This window comes from Mixophyes fleayi, chromosome 1 (assembly GCF_038048845.1).
Source record: "Mixophyes fleayi isolate aMixFle1 chromosome 1, aMixFle1.hap1, whole genome shotgun sequence".
Taxonomy (NCBI): Eukaryota; Metazoa; Chordata; class Amphibia; order Anura; family Limnodynastidae; genus Mixophyes; species Mixophyes fleayi.
The window spans coordinates 359,766,507-359,788,690 of NC_134402.1; positions in this window are offsets into that span (position 1 = coordinate 359,766,507).

The window sequence follows — 22,184 nt, forward strand, 5'->3', positions numbered from 1 at the left end:
ACTAGGGGGCATTACATATCATACTGCACATGCACAACTACCATTTAATGCTTATACGGAGCTATATAATGATATTCAGCATAGCATGTAAGACATAGATCTTTAACTCATTAAGGAATATTCAGTTGTATAGGAATACTCTTAAATATGAACATTTAGGAGTATTCTCCAGCGTCCACATTTACACAGTCTCTGCTGCTCTCTCTTGCTTATTCTTGCAGCTTTGTTGTCGGCGCACTCCTGGAAAGTTGAAAATCTTGTGATAATGCAAAATTTTAACAAACCTTGGATTATTAGGCTCTTGAGTTCAAACACAATGCTCCATTATGGCCAGATAAATCTACTCCACAGCACAGCCATATAGCAATAAAATATCTGAAAAATTGTTGTAAAAGAACTATAATCAAAGACAAACATCTATCAACCCCATCCGACTTATATTTAACATTCTAGTGATCGCTGAGAGCATCCTTGTAACCGCCACACAATACAGAGCTCAACCCCGCCCCTCCCCCCCACAAACTACTCTATTCTTTAAATCTCCCCTCAGCCATTTCATTGACTTCCCCCTCAGCCCCCCAGACATCCACACTCACCCAGTGACATTCAGGCATAGCTGTCTTCATCTTTATACATGACAGGCAGCCTGCCAACACCTCTAATTGCTGTTAGCTGCCTGTCAGTGTGCGCCACAGATCTTAGTACGGTCTTACGAGATGTGGTAATCCTTATCTAACAAGACCAGACTAAGAACTACAACTCGCACTGACATGTAGCTACCAGCAATCGTATTTGCTGCCAGATGGCCTGTCTTATAATCGTGAACGGTGATTGAGTTCAGGCAGTTCCGTCGCAGGGACTAAAAAAACCATAACGGGTGGAGAATTCCAGCGGTGCCCCTTGGATCCAGCACCAGAGTCTGCAGCCTCATCGGCCGATTGGTTCACCAGGCCTGTCTGAGACTCATATATTGGACATTGGAGCTTCTATACTGGAAATTGGGACAACTGATATAAATATTAGAGTTACTACACTGGACATCATGGCACGTGGTTTCCATATAAGAGATGTAATTTGTCAAAATAAGCTCTGCCCTTAGATGCCAACAATGTTGTGTCATTTTAAAATAAAACCTGCCTGCATTAATTATGTTAAGAAAAACATTGATTGTTCGGATTATGTTTTACTATAGTTTGTTACATTTATTAATACAGGAAATCAAGTGCAAACCCCCAATTCTGTCTTTCCACTAAGACACTGTATTAAGGAGAATCTACTATGACTGTCACTCATCTTAAAATACCGGAATAATGTGATTTCATGATTATCAGGAGATACTGAGTCCTATAACTTGTCTATAATAAAGAAATGTTTTAATTTTGTATTATTATACATTGCGCCTCTCTATTGGTCCTGGCAGCAACATCAGATGAAATCATCTAACTGGATCCTTGCGACGTCAGTGATGACGTCAATTACCCATAACCCCATAATTGGGGGTTATGGGTAAAACCCTTGAGAAAGTCATTCTGACGAAACGCGTTGGAACCCAGCCCTTCATTGCCGGATGTGACATCATAGCCGGAAGTTAGGACCGAAAGTACGCTGCGCACCACTCGTGGAACGCAACCTCTACCGTCCATAGTAGCGGGACTGATCACCCCCTACCTTCCCTATCATCTACACACTGCCAGTCTGATTGTAACAACATCAGATCGAGACACCCCAGACCGGACAGAATTACCGGCATCACCTCGCAGTAAACGCAAGTATAGATTCCACTTTGGTGTGGAAATACATCATGGACATACAGACTGACAAGTATCACTGATAGGCTTCTTCCACCACGAATACTGTATCTGCAGTTGAGGTCAATGATACACAGGGCCGGATTAACCCTAGGGCTAACTGGGCTACAGCCCAGGGGCCTCGGGCATCCAGGGGGCCCTTGAAAGTGTTCAACAGCATTATTGATCGGTCTGGGGCGGGGGGTGCCCCCAGCGCTATCAATGCTGCTGAGCACTTTCACTGCGGTCCTTCCCCAGCGCACTGTAGTCTCCTTACTGAGATCTCGTGAGTCTCACTCTCACGAGATCTCCTCAGTAAAGAGCGTACAGCGCGCCGGTGAAGGACTGCAATGCCAGGAGGAGGTAAGTGCCTTGGGGGCAGCTCGGCTCACTGGGGGGGCCAGCTCGGATCACGGGGGGGGACCCTCACAGGGGAAGGGAGGGCTCACTTAGCCCAGGGGCCTCCATTCCCTTAATCCGGCCCTGATGATACATAGTGGTCCAAACGCTACAATCTACAATCATTGCCGCACGTGTATTACTGATATTTGCCTCTTATAATTCCAGCAAGCACGCCGCTCATTTGCGAGATCTCTTATCCATGTTTGTTTTTTTTTTATATTTTTATATTATATTACATATAATTATTATTGTATTCTACTGCATTATGGGTCAATTTTATGCCCAATGGGAATTGCGTTTATGCACAGTGTGTTGACATATATGTATACATGCTTAGAATGAAGTCATCCATATTGCCTTTATTTAGATTGTGATCCCATGTTGTTTTATGTGCACAGAGATATGTAATAAATGTTGTAATTTCTGGCATTTAACTTTATATTATTTAGTGTTAGTTATCTTACCTTTGGGACTAGACACATATACTAGTACCTAACATCAAGCCAGTGAGCGCACAGGTATTCTCTACTGTTTGAACGTATAACTAGGGAGGGATCCCTAGTCCTAATAGCAGCTCCTGCAATCAGGAGGTGAGCGCATAGTCCCTATTTTTTCAGACATGACAACGGCCTTTTTCTTGTCACGTGCCAGAACTGCTGCCACTGGTGCAGGACTTATATAAACAACCTCATCCTCATCAACATCCTCATCAGCGGCCTCTTCGCCTACACAAATCTCTCTCATCCTCTTCTAATTCCAAAGTGTCATCCTCACTTGGTGTATCATCGGCTACACCCGGGCTGTTCATGCACACATCATCAGAAATGCTGAAAGGGCCCTTCTTTATGGGTACACTATCAGAATGGTCACGATTACACATACCACTGTTGGATGGACTCTCCACAGGGATTGGTGTCATTTCTGATTCAGAGCATGCATTATCCTCTAATGCCTTACTCTTTTCTTACAGCTCGGCTTTCACGCATAACAGTAGTTGTGCACCACTTTAGACTCCAAATTACTTGGTCTTGCTTGGTCACGAGTGACCATACAAGAAGAAGGCTCAGTAACATTTTTTGATCTGCCACTAATAGAGAAAGGCGAAGGCCTCATTCTTTCTTTGCCACTGCGTGTGTAGAATGGCATGTTAGGAATTTTTTTTTTATCGGCAGTTAACTTTTCTTCAGTTACACTTCTTTTTCGCTTCAACACTGTAAATTTTTGGGGGGTGTGTGTTTTTTTCCCTGATTTAAAAAGACTATGTACTTTTACATAGGCTTTACCAGATGACGTACTGGGAACACTACCATCAGGACTGGTGCCAGCACCTGCTTGCTGATTCTGCTCATATGTGGACTGATTTGATTCAATTTTAATGAGCCCAAAGCACTTGTAGTGCAAAATATTGTATAGATAGATACTACTGCTAAATATGACTTTTTACAGCCAGAAAAATTAGTGCTTCACACTGGGGAATTTGAGACAGCCCAAAGCACTTGTAGTGCAAAGAATTGCATAGATACTGCTGATAAATATCACTTTTTTTTTTTTTAAGTTTTATTTTTGAAAGGTCAATAATGAGCATCAGTCCAAAACAACATCCACTACAATCAAGTCATACATGTTCAGGGACTAATACAATCAGTGTATCTTATAAAGAAAAGAGTCGCGACATTGACCAAATTTTTACTACAAGGATAGGAGAGAGAGGAAACCGAGAAGACAGGCTAGTCAGAGAAAAGTAAGCCAGATAGTTTAGAAGGCGGTGTGGCAAAGCCGCCAATAGAGGAAAAGGAAAAGAAGGCAGAGCAGGAAGTAGAAAAGAAGTGGAGGGAGACGGAGGGGGGAATGGTAACGGATTGAGGAGGGAAATCAAGTGGAGTGTTGTAGAGGAGTCATAGGACAAAAGGAGTTTGGATTTGAAAAAATGATATCCACGGCTCCCAGACTTTGTTAAAGGATTTAGAAGTATTACACGGTATGCATGTCATAAACTCCATTTTGTATGAGTGCCAAACTCTATTAATAATTGCCTGCATATTAGGCGCGGTGGGTTGTTTCCAATTAGTGGCAATTTGACACAGTGCTGCAGAAACTATGTGGCGGAACATTTTTGTTTGATGTGTAGTAGCGGATGGAATTCCAAGTGGGAGAAGGAAAAATCTGGGAGAGATTGGGATGTCAACCTGCAGAATCTGAGAGGCGAAGTCCCGTAGTTCCAGCCAGAATGGGGCAAGCTTGGGCATTGCCACCAAATATGGAGGAAGGACCCTTCCGACGAACATCCTCTCCAACATGAGCTGAATGAGTCCAGAAAGATTTTTTGTAATTTGGTTGGGACCAAGTACCATCGGTAAAGACGCTTATAGGCGTTTTCCTTCAGCTTCACACAGATAAATATCACTTTTTACAGTCCGAAAAATTAGTGTTTCACACTGGGGAATATGGGACACCCCAAAGCACTTGTAATGCAAAATATTGAAAAAAAGACTCCTCTATCCTCCTCTCTTCCTGCTCTAACAATTGCTAATAGAATTGGTAATAATAGAATTGAATAGATTAGAATTGAAATAATAATACAAAGAATAAGGTGTACAATTATTGCTCTGTCCCTTCTCTAATACAGCCTGTGACCTAACCCTGCTCTCTCCCTCTGTCAAATGGCGATGGATTGCTGTGTATGCGGGTATTTATGCTTTTCAAATCTCACGAGAACGAATATGTCACAATGACCTTTTGCCTCGATTTCTATTTCGAACGGGCGGGAGAGGGTACTCGGATAGGCGAAGTTCGGATGGGTTCGGATCTCGGGGACCCGAGCTCGCCCATCTCCAGAAAATATGACTGCATATATGAAAGTTTTGCAGTGTCCTGTGTGAGATACGTGTGTATTCTAGAGATGTTTCTTAGATGCAAATAACAAAATTTGGAGACAGATTGGATGAAAAACAAAGGGCAGTTTAGAGTCAGCTAGGGGTGAAATCTTCAATTTAATAACTGAAAAATCACACCAATAGCAGAAAGCGCTAAAAATGATATGTGAAATAATATGAATATATATCTAACCAAAATCTAGGTATAATATAAGACCAGACAGGTCTATTATGAATATATTTTTAAATAGTTATCAAAGAATCAATTTTTCATAGATGGCAGAATTCATACTCTGGGATTGGTGTAAACAAATTCTATTTATTGTACAATAAAAGCAACTGTAACACAAATTTTGTATGAATAGTGTTAGGAACCCCTCCAGCCAGTACAGCAAAACCCGGAGTCTGCTCCGAATGTCTGGTGTTCACTTTTGCCCCTAGGATGGGGACAGACTTGGCTGCAGACAGACAGAGGGTCGTGAGATGTGCACTGGCTGGGGAGAACCCAGGAATAGAGTTACCAAGGCCATAGAGTAGGAAGTGCAGGAGGGAGTCAGGTGAGACACAGAGTGGATGGTGTCAAGACTGATATATCGCTCGTGGCCACAGGAATAAATATAGAAACAGCTGATAGAGAAGTCCCCTGCTAAACAGCAACTTCTGTACCATTGCTTGTCCGGAACTGGTGAGTAGATAGTAGAATAGTCAGGAACAGAATCAGGTCTGGTACATGGTATATCAACAGAGGAGAAGAGTCAAAGCAGAGCCGAGTTGGTGCACAAGGAAATCCAATGAAGAGTAGACAGGAATGGAAACGGTCTGGTACACGGGGATATACTAAGCCGGCAGGACACAACAGGAACAGGTAAGAGGGAAAACACAAGGAGCAGAACACTAAGGTAAACGTATTACTGGCAATCCTGCAGAGGATTAGCCGGCTATTTAAGGAGAGCAGAACCAATAGGCTGCAGGTGATAATTAGGAAGACAGGTGAGTGAGCTCAGAGAAACAGGCTGGCCAGGTGAGGCATTACATAGAAATGACAGCATGATTGAGGGCAGATTCTGACAGAGAACAGACCTAACTGACCCTATCTAAGACCTATCTAATCTATCTAGTTAATCTATCTGGCTATCTAATCTACCTAAACTATCTATCTAATCTATCTAGGAACTAAACTAGCTACCTATCTAAACACCCAAGTGGCTATCTAATACCTACCAAACTACCCATCCCTAACTAACTATCTATCTACCTATCTCTAACCATCTATCTACCTATCTATCTATCTAGTTACTCTGACGGAGAGCTCGGCGAGTCATAACAAATAGCATGATTAAATAATAAACCAAAATTATATTAAAATATTGAGCAGCTGCAGATTGGAGGATTAAAATAGTTATTGGTAATAAATACAAGATATCAAACTCAATGTCTGAAGCAAACACCCATAATGAACTCCAACAAGTCCCAGATAAATAGATGTTTAGATTTATATAACTATATCCACTTTCTTATATAGCTGAATATCTGCAATCCATAGGCATCAGATCCAATGGTGAAAAGGTAAAAAGAGTGGGAAGAAGGCCTTAGGGGAGAAGGGGGTACTGCAGGCATATGCGAGGGGGGGGGGGCACTCCTCACCTACCGTCCCTGTAGCGGCCACACCCCCTGCATGGTAGCATTCTTTGTCCTGTGAGTAGACATGGAAATTATGGCCTTTGATTTTGAGAAATTAATTTTATATCCTGTAATTTCACTGCATTATTGCATGACCTTGTATAGATTGGGCAAAGAGATTCTCGGGTGGGTTAGGTAATATAATATGTCATCTGCAATCACAGAAATCTTAGAACCACCAACTACCTGCTCTACCCGGATGTTAGGGTCCAATCTAATGAGTGATGCTAGTGGTTCACTCCCTATGGCAAAAATCAGGGGCGGTTCCATTTCAAAAGGTTATCTTGTCAGCTGTAATAACTTTTGATCAGACTACACATGTGGCACAGAGAGGAGGGACCATTGGGGGTATTGAATAATATTTTGGTCTAGCATTCGATGTAAATTTGAAATATTACCTTTATTTCCTGTATTCTCAAAAAATAATTAATTATGGTCGGGTTGCTGTATATGTACTGTATGCTGGGTGCATATCTATCAACAAGAGCCATTTCACAGTAAGACAGGGGTCTTACTAATCTCCCAATTTCATTAACATGAATTAAATCAATTAAGTCAAGTTAAAATGAAGCTTTTACTGCAATTATTAAACTTGGTCTAGGTCATTAAGGTTGGAAAGTAGTAGGAAAACTGTGTGCAATTAAGAACTTCTTCTCTTCTTCTTCTTTTTCTTCTCCTTTCTTCTTCTCGTGATCAATTGCTATGCTTTTATCTAGGTTGAAGCTCACCTGCACACAGCTTTTAAGTGCAACATATCCCAAGACTTTGGCGTTAGTTGGTCAGCTTAACATATATTGCAATACATGCAGAGTATTAATGTTTTATAACTTAAATTCTCTCTCTGTCTACTTTCTCTCTCCTCTCTCTCTCTTTCTCTGTCTACTCTATCTCCTCCTTTCTCTCTCTCTCTTTCTCTGCCCCCTCCTTCTCTCTGTATTCCTCCTCTCTCTCTATCTCCTCTCTCACTATCTCTCTCTGACTCTCTTTCCCTCTCTCTGTCTTCTTTCTCTATCTGTCTCTTTGTCTGTCTCTCTCTGTCTTGCTCTCTATCCCTCTCTCTCTCTCTGTCTCTACCTCTTTCTCTCTCTCTCTGTCTGTCTTTCTGTCTTGCTCTCTCTCTCTCTGTTTCTCTCTCTATCTCTCTCCCTCTCTCTGTCTCCTCTCCATCCCTCTGTCCCTCTCTCTCTCTGTCTCTGTCCCTCTATCTCTACCCTTTTCTCTCTCTCTGTTTCTCTCCATCTCTCTGTCTGCCTCTTTCTCTCTCCCTCTCATTCTCTCTCTCTCTCTCTCCATTGCCCCCATACTGGATTTTTATTTAACCCTTTATCCGCAAAATCCTAACTGATCCATTATTCTATACGTTTACACTAATAGTTACTCACTCTTTTGATCATAATCAGACTACAGGGAAAAAACTTTTCTTCTACAATTATGCTTCACACTGGGTAAGAAGTGAAAAGGAATGTGACTAGATCACCCTCTACTGTTTGAATCCTAACTGTGCAGTTGATGTATTTTACAATCAGTGCATCTTAGAAAATATGATTACAGAATATTTTCAGAATTTTTGCATCAAAAATGGGAATATAGCCCATTTCAAAGTTTTATAAACAAATATGACGTGTGAATGGGATGATGTGAATAATTAGAGCTATGTGCACATTTTTCAAAATTCAGAATGTTAAGTGTTCAAATGCTACTTTTAAAGACGTGTGTTGAAAAACCTGAGTTTTATATTATATTGCATAGATGTACAGAAACCTAACCTGGGAATGCTGGCCCATATGCATATGGTTTACAATGCACATATTTACTAAATAAACATTTATGGACTTATTACAGGGCTTTGTCATAAAAGAAAACAAAACAACTATATCGTTCATATGTTCTATTACATCTTTTTTATTTTCCAAAAAAGTTACACATTTTATAGAATGGTAAAAATAACCATTCAAAAAAAGTAACTACAGTAGAAATTAAGTGTAAGTATATTAACTATTAACCAATATCTGATTCACAAAACTATTGTATCCCATTCATTTGTATCCCATTCATAATTGGTGTCCGTTGAGGATGTGCAAATGCAGCACAAAGCAAAGGCTATTTCATGTGTTTCTGATTTTGGCTGGACAATAAAGCAACATTAGGCTATCCAGCTTTCCATCACAGGGGGCACAATGCATCTTGGGCTTCAGAGTGAATGGCCTTTAGAGAATCAAGATACTCTGACTATTTTGGAGGCCCTCTCATAACCCTTAGGGCACAACTACATTTGATCTTTACCAAAAGACATATTTGTTAAATAAAATTTTAGCTTAAGGTATGTGTTCACCATAATAAAAAAGTACAAAAACATAAAAAATGCACTAAGATGTGGTCTGCAGGATCTCATCAAAAAGAGAAGGACCTCTGCATACCTGTCTTCCTGGGCTCTGTCTGGGACACCAGTCATGAGACCACTTTGCCTCCAATCAAATCTTCAGCTACTCCTGGAAGTCAGGGAGATGGTAACCTTAGGACCACAACAACTTCCATAGATGTTGGTCTACCATATCCTCCAATCCATTAAAAAAAAAAAAAAAAAAAGTCACAAATGGGGGCCTATTTATTAATAATTTTTTTCTGTAAATTCCCCAAAAACTACCATTTTCACCCCCTGCTCCTCTCACCTCTTACATACCCCCTTCTTCTCTCAATATGGCCCTTACTCCCTAGCTCCCATCTATCTATAACTGTCCCTGCTCCTATATTTCCCTCTCACTGGTAAAGAATATATAATAAATGTTTTACATTTTCCCATATTTTTTATATAAGTAGCCGGAGCGGGGACGTGAGATATGTTTGTGTGTGTGTGTGTGTATGTGTGTGGGGGGGGGGGGGATGTTGTTTTCTTTTTTTTTTCTTAACCCAAAATGAAATAATAGTCTTATGCTCAGGTGCTGCCTATCTGGATCCTGGAATGGTGGTGCACTATTTGTAAAGAAGATACGTACATGCGATATAGAAAGCCCCAACAAGCCCCAGCGTTAAATCAATTACACCGACATTTTATAATTAGGCCTCCCTCCCTGCAGCCAATTAATACTTTTTACACTTAATAAATAGCCCTATTTCCCCCCAACCAGATCCAAAATTAAATGGTATTCCCATTTAATAAATACATCTATTTCCCTTCCTCCTAACATCTCTGGTAATAAATTTATAGCATTTACATATAATAAATATACTTATTTCCCTCAACTATCCCAGATATTAAATAATTCATAATCACATTTAATAAATAGCCCTCCTTCTCCCCAAACTTAGCCCTCATCCATAGTCCACCATTAAATTAATAGACCACCTCTCAACCATATTACTTTAAGATAAACCCACCCCTTTCCCTTATTTCATTCAGATAAACCCTGCCTCATCCCTAATTACATTAACAAACCCCCTTCCCTTATTACAATAAGACAAATCCCCCCTCCTCCTTTCTTTATTACATTAAGAAAAATACCCCCACCCCCTTTTTTTATTACATTCAGACAAACCCCCTCCTCTCATTACATTACTATAACGCCCCCTAATTACATTAATATAGCCCCCCTCATTATATTAAGACAAAGCCCCCCTCCCCTACTTTATTACATTAAGGAAATAAACCCCCCTCTCTTCCCTCACACTTACCTTCTTTCAGCCACTCTGTGTAGAAGAGGTAGAACCATCTGTCTGCTGTCTGCCCGCATGGGATGGCACCTGTCATGTGGTGAGTGACCCATGTGACTTGTCAGTCACAGACACACCCGGGGAGGGCAGGGAGTGTACAGACACAGACACACCCAGGGAGGACAGGGAGTGTACGGACACAGACACACCTAGGGAGGGCAGGGAGGACGGACACAGACACACATATCGAGGACGGACACATATACTCATAGGGAGGACGGACACACAGACACACCTAGGGAGGGCAGGGAGGACGGACACACAAACACACCTAGGGAGGGCAGGGACGACGGACACAGACACACATAGGGAGGGCAGGGAGGATGGACCCAGCTCACATTTTTGGGGAAAAAATGGGAGTTAGTGTTTTATGTGAAATAGTTTTATGCATCCTTATGCATGTTTTGCGATATTGTCATTGTCCTGCTCAGGTGTCAGTTTTTTTTTTAACATAAATCACTGTGAAATGTGTTGAAATGTTGGTTTACCGTTTTCCCTGTTTTTTCTTTCTTCAGGCTGCTATTAATCATTTATGATTCTGGATTACCATGGCAACCATAGTCACATGGCACATGATGTAATGAGCAGAGAGGCTTTGCAATGCCCCTCTGAGCTCTATGTGGCATTCTAGTTTTACCACCTCTGCCATGACAAGAAATGCTGAGAGCTGTGAGCCTGTGTATATGTAGCAGACTATTTCTGCAAGCCATTTTTGCTTGGCAACCAGAGAGCTTTTGAAAATGAGATAATGATTTGTAGGAGGATAGCTAAGAAATAATGATACATGATTAAAAGGTACTTGACTTGTAATTTAAAGAAAAAAAGCGTGATTGCTGCTTTAAGTTATTGTGTGGCAAAAGCAAACAGAATCAACTGTATTCAGATTTTTCAAGTTCAGCTACAAATACATTTTTATTGAAAAATAATAATAAGTTTTGCCAATACACGCAATTATGATACAAAATGTCTGACAAGAGAAACTTGTTCCTTCTTTTGTCTTGCCCTAGTCTGTTTGTTTCATTCATCACACATGCCCAGTAATTCCTATGTCTCCTCATTTACAACCTCTATCTATTTAAATCTCAGAGAACATTGTAGACATATTTTCACTCGCTCTAGTTACGGATGTTAAAAGCACCTTAATCCTGGTTGTGTGTCCAAGGCCAACTGAGTCTGCCAGCTCCATTTTCCCTTTTATTCCTAGTGGCTGTCACCTTGCTCTTGTATGTTGCTGAGACCCAACTGCAGGTTACTGCACACTGACTCTGCAGTTGCCTATTCCAAAGCATTTTCTTGTGACCCTAGAAAGTAACTGATTTTTTTGGCCCCTGACTTACCTATGATACTCTATGGGAGCCTTTCCCTGATTATACATCACCTTATTTTCATGGATTGTACAATTTATTTATCATTCTATCCATTGCACAGAGAAAAAAAATGACACTATATGTACTCACAGTATACCTCCGGATTTGTACTGTAGTATATGCCACTTGCCTCACCCAGGATCGCCACAGGGGGGTACAGAAAGTACAGCTGTATGGGGCCCAACAGCAGAGTCGGGCCCCACCAGCCCTGGGCCCAAACAAATTTATTAGAGGCGGGGGCCTCCGCAGTGAATTAAGGGAGGTAGCGGGCGCCATTTCTAGGCAGCAGCTGTGCTTGAGATATGAGAGTTAGTTTGGGAAGAGACCTCTGCGCATAATTAAGGATGCGGCAGGGGGCTCCCTTTTAGGCAGCATGTCTGCCTCCACTCCCAAGATGTCGGGGCCCCACAGTTACTGCTATTTCCTACAGTCCCAGCCCCCAGGTGCCCAGCTTCCAGACAAAGATTAATTAAGAACGTCACAGCGCTGTCAATAGAAAGAAGCCAAAAGGAGACAGCAAGAAGAAGCAGTGAGATAAGTAAACTACTGCAGGGGTTAGATGGAACCGGGGATAATGGGTGACTGTAGAGAATGGGGGAGAAGGCAAATGTTGGGTTGAGAATAATTTAAAAATGAAGGTGGGGTGAGAGAAGGAAGTGAGGGGCCCTGCCTGTTACATTTGTACTGGGCCCCGCAATTTCTGGTGGCAGCCCTGGCCCCACTTTCTGCTTCTTACCAACATGGAGCAGCAGGCAGCAGCTTTACAGGTAAGAAGGTGTTGGTGGCCATGTCAGCAGCCAGCACCCAGTGCTGGGGGGTCACAGGGTAAAAAAGAACTCTGTATACATGACTTTTTGTGGTATCGCCGGCCATGTAACCGCCTTTCAGTGTGAAGTGAGTGCTGTGATTGAGTGGGAGACTATGGCTTTCCACTTGCCAATGAGCGACGGTCATTTCTGGGAGAGAGCTAGTCTTTCATTGGGGAGCATCTCCAACTAATCAGAGTGACTGCTGTGCACCGCACTCAAGGTAAATGTGTGACATTGGTTGGAAAGGGCAGGCCTCACATTGGCCAACAATTGAGAAACATTTTTGATCCCTCAGGAAGTCAGACATAATGGTAGTGTGACAGGAACCTATAGTCCAAGCTGCCATAAATAGCGGTTATACACTGGGCACTGAAAGCACCTCTGTGTACCTTTAATGACATAATAATGCAGTTTGCATGGAGACCAATCCAGAAAGGAAATAGGATTATCTAGATGAATAATTTTAATATTCTACGTAAATGTATAATTTCCTTCCTAAATGTCAAGACAAATAATGAATCAATATAAATAATTATATTAATATATACTAAGCGCAGATTTTTGGAAGGGCCATATAGGCCAGGAGCAGGGACTGAGCTGTAGAAGCGGTAGTCTGCTGTGTTTTTTTGTTCTCTTTTTAATTTTTTTCATATGTATCTGCAGGAACACTTTTTATCTTATATATGCCAACATAACAATGTCAATTTTCATATAAAATACTTAATGAATATGTTTATTTATTTTAAAGACATGAGGGCTGATCCTGAGTTGGACCAACATTTGTTTGTTTAGCGTAAAATACACATTTCTGTACTTTCATATGCACATTCAGTCACTTGCGACTCCTTCTGCTAAGAGAGGTGGGACGTGGGAGTAGAGGGGTGATAACTGTAAGTCAAGTACAGTAAAAACATGTTCTTGTTCATGTATGCCTGATCTGGACACAGGCATTTGTCAGGAGCCGTAACTATTGTTCATCAGCACTGCTTTTTGCAGTATACCTTTTGCAGTATAAAAAAAAGTTTAAATAAATAATTAAAATACAAAAAACATCGTGGCCCATCCCACAAAAGTGATTTAAGCACCAGTGCTCATAGCCTGGGGTGGTTGCTTTAAATTCTGGTAGAATCCCCCCAAACAAGTCACAACAGGCACTAAGCAATGGCAAGCTGATGATACTATATCATCATACAGCGGGGGGTGAATTCCTTAACGGAATTCATAGAAAAAAACAACCCTCTGCTGAAAGAACTAGGCTCCTCTTAACATTAGTGTCCAGTGGGGATTGGGGTAATAAATAGGTAAATTGAGAAATCTGCACTATGGTCCCAGCAAGCCCAGGCAGCCATAAATTGTTTATGTATGCTGGCACTTGCACAGCTACAGGGCCTGCTGACACTTGTAGTGCATATTTGGCAACTCTCACGGAATGTCCGGGAGAATCCCGCATTTCGAGTGAGTCTCACGGACTCCCGGGAGAGTGTGGCAATCTCCCGCATTCTGCCCACTTCCTAGTGAAGTGGGCATAATTAGGTCCAAAACGCCACGATTCACCGGGAATTGTGGCGTTTGGCCCTGCCCCCTGCTGTAAAATGACGCAATTGCGTCATTAAGTCACTGGGGGCGGGTCCAAACTGACGCAAATTTTGGAGCCTCGCCCCCATCACGCCCACCTTCCCTGGCAGGCTCCTGGAAGCCAACTTCAGAAAGTTGGTAAGTATGTTGTAGTGCTACAGAAAGAAAATACTGTTAAATAAAATTACTGACACCATTTCAGTAAAATAAACACACACCTAAATCCATGGTGGGTGATAATCTTCTGTCTTTCAACTTTTTTTTTTAATAACTTTATTTATAGAATAGCAACACACAATGTATACATGCAATATAGAAAGCCAAAGTGAGCCAAAATAGGTAACAATATAGATGTCTAGAGGGGCCAAGCAAAAGCATATATATCAGAGTGTGAGGGCTATTTTTGTATTGTATGGAGGAAGGGAAGGAGAGAAAGGGACTCAAGGGGGGTGGAGGACTGAGACATGACATGGGACTCCCGGCGGCCAGCGCTCATCAAATTGAGGAAAACTGACTTCACGTATGGCTTCGAATTAGACGGGTTATAGGAAAAGGGAGGGAGTGTCCTGAGGATGAGAGTTGTTATTGTGTGTATTGGGGGGATTATTATAAATAAACCAATCGCACCATATTTGGGAGAATTTGTGGGATTTATTGTTTAGGTATGCCGAAATTTTTTCCATTGCTGCCAGGAACCAGATTTTATTGACAAGATGATGTCTCGATGGGGGGGTCTGACTTTTTCCTGTTTTTAGCCACTAGGCATCTGGCTGCGTTTAGTATTTGTGTGGACAGCTTTTCTGCATATTTATCAAGAGCCTCCAGGGGAGATCCTAAAAGGAAGGACCAGGGACATTTAGTAATTTGAACTTGTGTAACATCACTAATTAAAACAGCCACATCATCCCAGAACAACACAAGTTTTGGGCAGGACCACCAGATGTGGAGAAATGATTCCCGTTCGCCACATCCCCGCCAACATAGGTCAAATGTGGTCCCGTACATTGTTTTCAACCTAGTCAGGATAAGGTACCACCTAAAATAGATTTTGTAAGCGTTTTCTTTCACGAGAAAGGAGATAGAGGTCTTCAAGACCTGCCTCTAATTGTTGACCAGGTGTAATCTGGTGGTCCGCCCAAATCGGCCTCCCATTTCAGTTCGTGGGTTGGATTATTAGTATGTTTAGAGGCAACTAGAAGATTATACAAGTTGGAAATAATTCCTCTCTGAAGGGTGTCTCTTACACAAGAAGATTCCAAAGGTGTCAACTATATTCAACATAATGTTTTACTTGAAGGTACGCAAACGGGCTGACGGAACATCTAATTTTTCTATGAGGGACGCCATTGGAATACAGTGAGAGGACTCGAGTACATCTCTAATCAACTTTATGCCTCTCATGTGCCAAGATTGAAAACAAGAGTGGCACTGACCTGGTGAGAAAGCAGGGTTATCCCAGAGAGACACTATAGAAGAGGGTATTGTGGTGGTTTTAAAATACAATCTGCAGTAATCCCAAATGGAGGAAGTGAAGGAAATAACCGGGTGAACTTTCATAGATCTGGGTCTGTCATTCGTTGGCATCCCCAACATCGAGCCTAAGAAAGACACCTTGCAAGCGGAGGATTCCAGATCTATCCACCATGGGCCAAGTTCCCTTGAGAACCACACCACCGCCTGGCCCAGGTGGGTAGCGTTATAGTAAAGGTTAATGTCCAGAAATCCCCTACCATTGTGTGTAGTTCTACATAAAGTCGCAAAACTGGTATGCGGGGCTTTGTGACGCAAGACATATTGTGAGAACCAGCGGTGCAGCTGTAGCAGGGTAGATTTGGGTACCTTCACTGCGAGCATTTGAAACAGGTAGAGTAAGTGGGGTAATATATTAGTATTAAGGGAGACAATCCTACCCAATCAACAAATTATCAATTTTTGCCATCTGAACAGATCCAGCTTTGTATCCCAAGAGAGAGCCGTAGGCAGCGAGGACATCAATTAAGATTGGGATAGAGGTGTGAGGTGATGCCAGTGTAAGCAGAATATCATCTGCAAATAAAGTGAGTTTATACTCGTCAAACCCAGCCACAACACCTCTAATATCCGGGGAAAGATGTATCCTCGCTGGCAGGGGCTCTATCACAAGGGCAAAAATCAGCAGTGATAGTGGGCATCCCTGGTGGGTGCCGTTTAGGATTGGAAGTGAGGAGGAGAGTATTCCGCTCACCGAAACCCTCGCCGAGGAACCAGAGTAAAGGGCCTGGAACCCATGCAGGAAGTTACCACCAAATCCAAACCTTTTAAGAGTTTCCAGCATGAATGGCCAATCAATATGGTCAAAAGCCTTCTCTGCGTCCATTGAAAGCACAACGGACGGGGTCTTGGAGGTGTTAATACAGTGTATAAGATCAATAGTACGCCTAGTATTATCACGTGCTTGTCTGCTTGGTACAAAACCGACTTGATCTTTATGGATTAGTTGGGGTAACATAGCATTAAGACGCTCTACCAGAGCCTTCTTAAATATTTTAACGTCTGTGTTCATAAGTGAGATTGGTCTATAGTTAGCACAATTTGAAGGGTCTTTTCCCTCTTTAGGAATAACAATAATTCTAGCCTCAAGAGCTTCCTTGGAGAAGGATCCATCCCTCAACACACTAGTGAACACATCGGTAAGATAAGGCGCCAGCAAGGCATTATATGTTTTATAATACATGGCGCCGAAGCCATCCGGGCCGGGGCTTTATTTGGTTTTAAGCCTTTTATGATGCTGGAAATTTCTTGTGAGGTAAAATCTGCACCTAGCACCTCTAACACACAAGGTAAAAGTTCAGGCATGTGGCATTGCGACAGAAAATCCCAAAGAGATTCCACAGGAGAACCCCCCTTAGATGCCAAATTATAGAGCTTACTATAGACATTCCGAAATTCTGCTGTAATTTTGTCCCGGTCCTGGATAATGACCCCTAAGTGTGATTTAATTCGAGTGACATTGCTACGTGACACCTTGGCCCTCAACCTGGATGCCAGCAACCTGTCCGCTTTATCACCCTTTTCATAAAAGGTCTGATTTAGACATTTAAGTGTGTTTTCAGTTTTGGTAGAGAGTAAAAGATTGAGCTCACGTCTAGCTGCCATTAGTTTATTATAGTCCTCTGGTTGACCTGTGGATTTGTGGGTAGCATCCAAGGTGGCAACTCGTTCTGATACCTCAAGAAATATTTGGGTTCTCATTTTTTCAGCGAAGGAGGCCGCTCTTATTAGAGTACCACAAATAACAACTTTGTGGGCATCCCAGAGAAGCATAGGAGAAATCATTTGATTTGATTTGATTGAGCATTTGTGGAGATATAATTTCGGATTTCATCGACAATTTGTGATTTTAAGTTAGGGTTAAGCAGGGTCCTGTCATTTAGGTGCCAGGTGAATTGCCGATGCCCAGATCGAGGGTCCGCAACTTCCACCGCAGCCAGGCCATGGTCTGACCATGTGCTCGGTAATATATCAACATTAAAAATATGCTAAGTTAGCTCAACACACAGAAAGACCATGTCCAGGCAGGTGTACACCCCATGAACTGGGGAAAAGAAGATGTCATTTCTAGCAGTAGGTTCTTTAACCCTCTTAGCGGTCACAGCCGGGATGTTAGATCTTGGGGGAGGCTGGGATCTGTACGGATGGTTATCTAATGTGGCATTAAAATCTCCTGCCACAACCACTCTACCCTTGCGATGCAGGGATAGGAGATCAGCTATAGTTTTGAAAAAAATGGGATTGTGTTGGGGGCATAAATATTAAGGAAAGGTTCCCCTACAAGGAGTAGTCTGGGTCCCTGACTTCCTTAAGTGACTTAAATTGAAGTTGTTTTGTAAAAAGAATTGCGACTCCCTTTTTTTTACATACTGGGTCACAAGCATGATAGGAACACAGGAATTATTTAGATTTAAGTTCAGGGTGATGAGAGCCAGAGAAATGAGTTTGCTGTTGGAACACAATTTCGCCCTTTAATTGTCGAATAGTGTGAAACACTGTAGTTCTCTTATGTGAACAATTCAGTTCCTTTACATTTAGGGTCAAAATTTTAATTGCCATAAAGAGTAAATGAGGAATTATGCTCAAGTAGGTGAGTGGCTAGTAAGCCGAGTGTCCGAAGCTGGTCCTTGTGACCAGAGGGGGGTGATGTGGCACTGGCTGCCACTAGATGCCTAGATGAGTGTGGTGGTAACAATGGTCCAAGGTGCATGGTAGGACCAAAACAATGAACAAATAAACATATATATATATATATATATATGGGGTGGAACATTAGTGCAAAACAGAAAAAATAATATAGAAAACTTATATCAATCTTGGCAAAACATAATACATACTAAGCACACTGAGAAACAGCAGAAAACTTAGCTGTGGTATGATGTGAACAAGTGACAGGTATCAGAAGGCTTGATCACATAAGCCCATGTATTGGATGTCGGAACAATTGACGGACATGTTGGAAGAGCGCTACAGTGCCTGCAGAACAAGGAACAAAAAAGAAAAAACACGAGCAGAAAACACAACTTAAGTAATATAAACTGCAAATACAGGGAGTATTGAGTCCAGAATCTGTGTATGCTCCGGTGCTCTAGTATGACTCCCTTGAAACCCTTAGAAAACTAACAGTCCCAAGGTACTTTGTTTCTTCGGTGTCTTGTTAAATAAAGAGCCTATATCTTGAAGAGGGTAAACGTAGAACTCTAAAGACAGTTCAGGTGATGGGAGGGTTGTTGGGTTTGGATGCGACTGTACGCTAAACTGATCTTGGCGCCCTCTGAGGTAAAGCAGTAGGCCCTTCCACAGTTGTCTTTGGAGAGGATATAGAGGTGGGTAACTGTATATTCAAGCTCTACAGAAGCGATCGAGCGTCTTCTAGGGATTTAGCTGATAACACCCGGCCATCTTTCTGAACTTGGAGGGAGAAAAGAAATGCCCACCTGTATTTAATGCCATCTTCACGCAGGGCCTGGGTAACATCTTTCAAATCTCTACGCTTAGTTAAGGTGGTGGAAGCTAGGTCCTGAGAGATGAGTATTTTGACACCATCTATCTGGATCTCAGAGCGATGTCTTGCCTCTCGAAGAATTTGATCCTTTGTCTTATGGTAATGCAGGTGGAGGATAATGTCTCTGGGGGTGTTGGGATCTTGAGAGTGAGGGCGTAGCGCCCGGTGTGCTCTATCAAGGAGAAACATGTCGTCAGAGATAGAAGGGGCAACATACAGAATAGGCGGAGAAGATAGTCCTCCATTTGGGGCCCTTCAACAGTTTCTGGGATGTTTCTGATTCTGAGATTGTTGCATCGGCCTCTGTTTTTCACATCCTCCTGTTTCTCTGCGAGAGCTAGGAGGCTACTACGTATATGTGCAAATTCTTGTTCTGTTGATTGTTGAAATTGGATGACCTCCTCTTGCTTTCTCTCTAGCGTGTCAACCTGGATGCCCAGTTCTGCCATTTCTGAGGAAAGATTAGACATGGCCTCGGTGACTTCCTCCTTAATGGTTTCTTTGATGTTTTTCATTTCAGAGAGGAGGGTAGCAATGTCCTGTCTTTCAAATTTTAAACCAATGGGGAAAAAACGAAACAAAAAAACATTTAGGCACTGTTAACATGCTCCTCCTCTCCATCGAGACTGACAAGCCTGACAAGAGGCTTGTCAGAAACTAACCAATACAGAGTGGCTTCGCTCTAATTGGTGCGAGAAAGCTGCTCTGATTGGTTAGTAGCATCTAAACTCCATGGGGGGGGGGGGGGAATAGCCTCTATGAACTACATCTATACTTGTGAATGACCTAAATTGTATAAATGTAGTTCATGGTGGCTAAACACCATATGGAGTTTAGCTGCTACTAACCAATCAGAGTGCTTTTCCCACGATGAAAGGGGATGACATTTTAGAAGATCAGCATCTGCTTTTGTGGCTGTGTGTGTTGTTAGTTACATTCTGCAAATTATATAAATATGTTTCTGGGAATGAGATAGGTAAAAGGGAAATGTTCTGTGGATCACGAGAAAAGGTTGGTACACTAATAATGTACATGGGGAATGCTGTGCACTATGCAGTTCAATAAGACACAGGTTTATTATGGATCAATAATATATTCAAAACCTCCTAGAAAAATATGTTCTTTCTCCCTCACCTTTATCCGCACACTATGGAGTAAAGACACACATTGTCACCACCGCACCATGTCATATTTGAGACTATTTTAAGAGTAAGACATGACAAAAAGGATAGTCCACATAAAATATTACAGTGTGACTAGAAAGGTTTGAGCTTAATATAGCTTGTAACACTGAGACAAAGAAACAGGTTCAGTTATGACAATGCCACAATTACTCAGGGGCGCCAGGCAACCTCAGTAACAGCTGCTGTCCATGTCTTGTATTCAAGAAAGAACTAACTACAGAAACAGCTGAGATTGTGGAGCATTGTTACAGCATGAATTGTGCTCAACTAGGAGGATTCTATTGTATATTTAACTTTATACATAAGGAAGACATAGAGAAATGACAAATATAAGACTTGAGAAATGATAATTACACCTGTTTTCTTTCCTGTTTTTTTAGAAACTTGACATCAGTTATTAATTAACTTTCTCTTTCAATAAAACTTTTAAATTGATAGTGTAAAATGTTTTCCTATCTTGAGTCCAAACGGTAGAAAAAGTTTCAGCATATTTTGTTAGTTATTGCACAATGCTTATAAATATATCAAGAGCTCATTATTCTATGTTGCTACTAGATATTTGTTCTTTTCATTTAGCCATCCATTCACATTTTTAGGTTTGAATTAGAACAGTCACATGGATAGACCATACTGTAGCCAATCATGCAAATAAAATATTCTTCATAGGACTACCAACCTTTACCCAATAATTACATTTGGATGTATCAGTGATAGTCCAACCCATAGCCAAACGGAACAGAACTACAGTGGATACGGAGGTCGCACAGTGGTCTTATGCCACATGAAGTGAATACCACTACCAGTGGACCCCTTCATATCAGTGACTACCTGTGAGTCTAATGTTAGACCATAATTGTACAGAACCCTGTAAATCGCGCACATACAGGGTCAGTGGTCTATTATGAAGATAGGGGGTATTTCACATTGCAAAATATTGTGAGGGTGCTGTGCAATGACATCACCACAGACAGGGGCAGTCTGAGCTGGGGGGCAGGGGGGCATCTGCCCCTGGGCCAGTCCCATAGTGGGCTAACTTGGGCTGGGTCACTTGGCCACCTGCATTTTATGTCATTTAAAATGTTCCTAATAGGCTGCTGAGTCGAGTCTTGCCCCCGGGCTAAAATTTGCCAGCCCTCCCCTGACCACAGAGGATACATACATATTTTAATCAAAATATGGACCAAAATATCATAGTTTGGGGGGGAATTCAATGGGCCTCGATGCTGAAAAAATTTACATGGCCTGTGCACTATTACCATTATTAGTGAACGTAATTACTGTTAATACTGTAATTTGAATGCTGGTTTTTTGCTTGCGGCTCCCTATTCTACGTGCAGAAATCCTGGTTAAATTTACCATATTAATGGTATTACACTTACCACAGCTGTATTCTGGGGGGAATTTAATCCCCCCCTTTGATTGTACAGCTATACATAGATAAAGACTTTATATATCATTGTTATTTGTTGTTGGTGCTTTGACAGTTGTAATTAAATAACACAAATGCAAAATGTCAAAATTATACATGAAACATGAAGTTGAAATGCAATGTTTAAGTTTACTATGACTGTGACAGGATGGACCACCTATGCCACCTTGTCTGTTGCTGGGAACCGGCTGGGCTTACATTGCCACCGTTCCTTTACGCTATCCCAAATGCGCCCTCTTGCCGCAGTAGGAGGGGTTTACAATGCTGCCACCACTAAGCTTGTTTATGGCACTCAGAACCACATTCCTTCTGGATAACTGTCACTGCTAATGTAC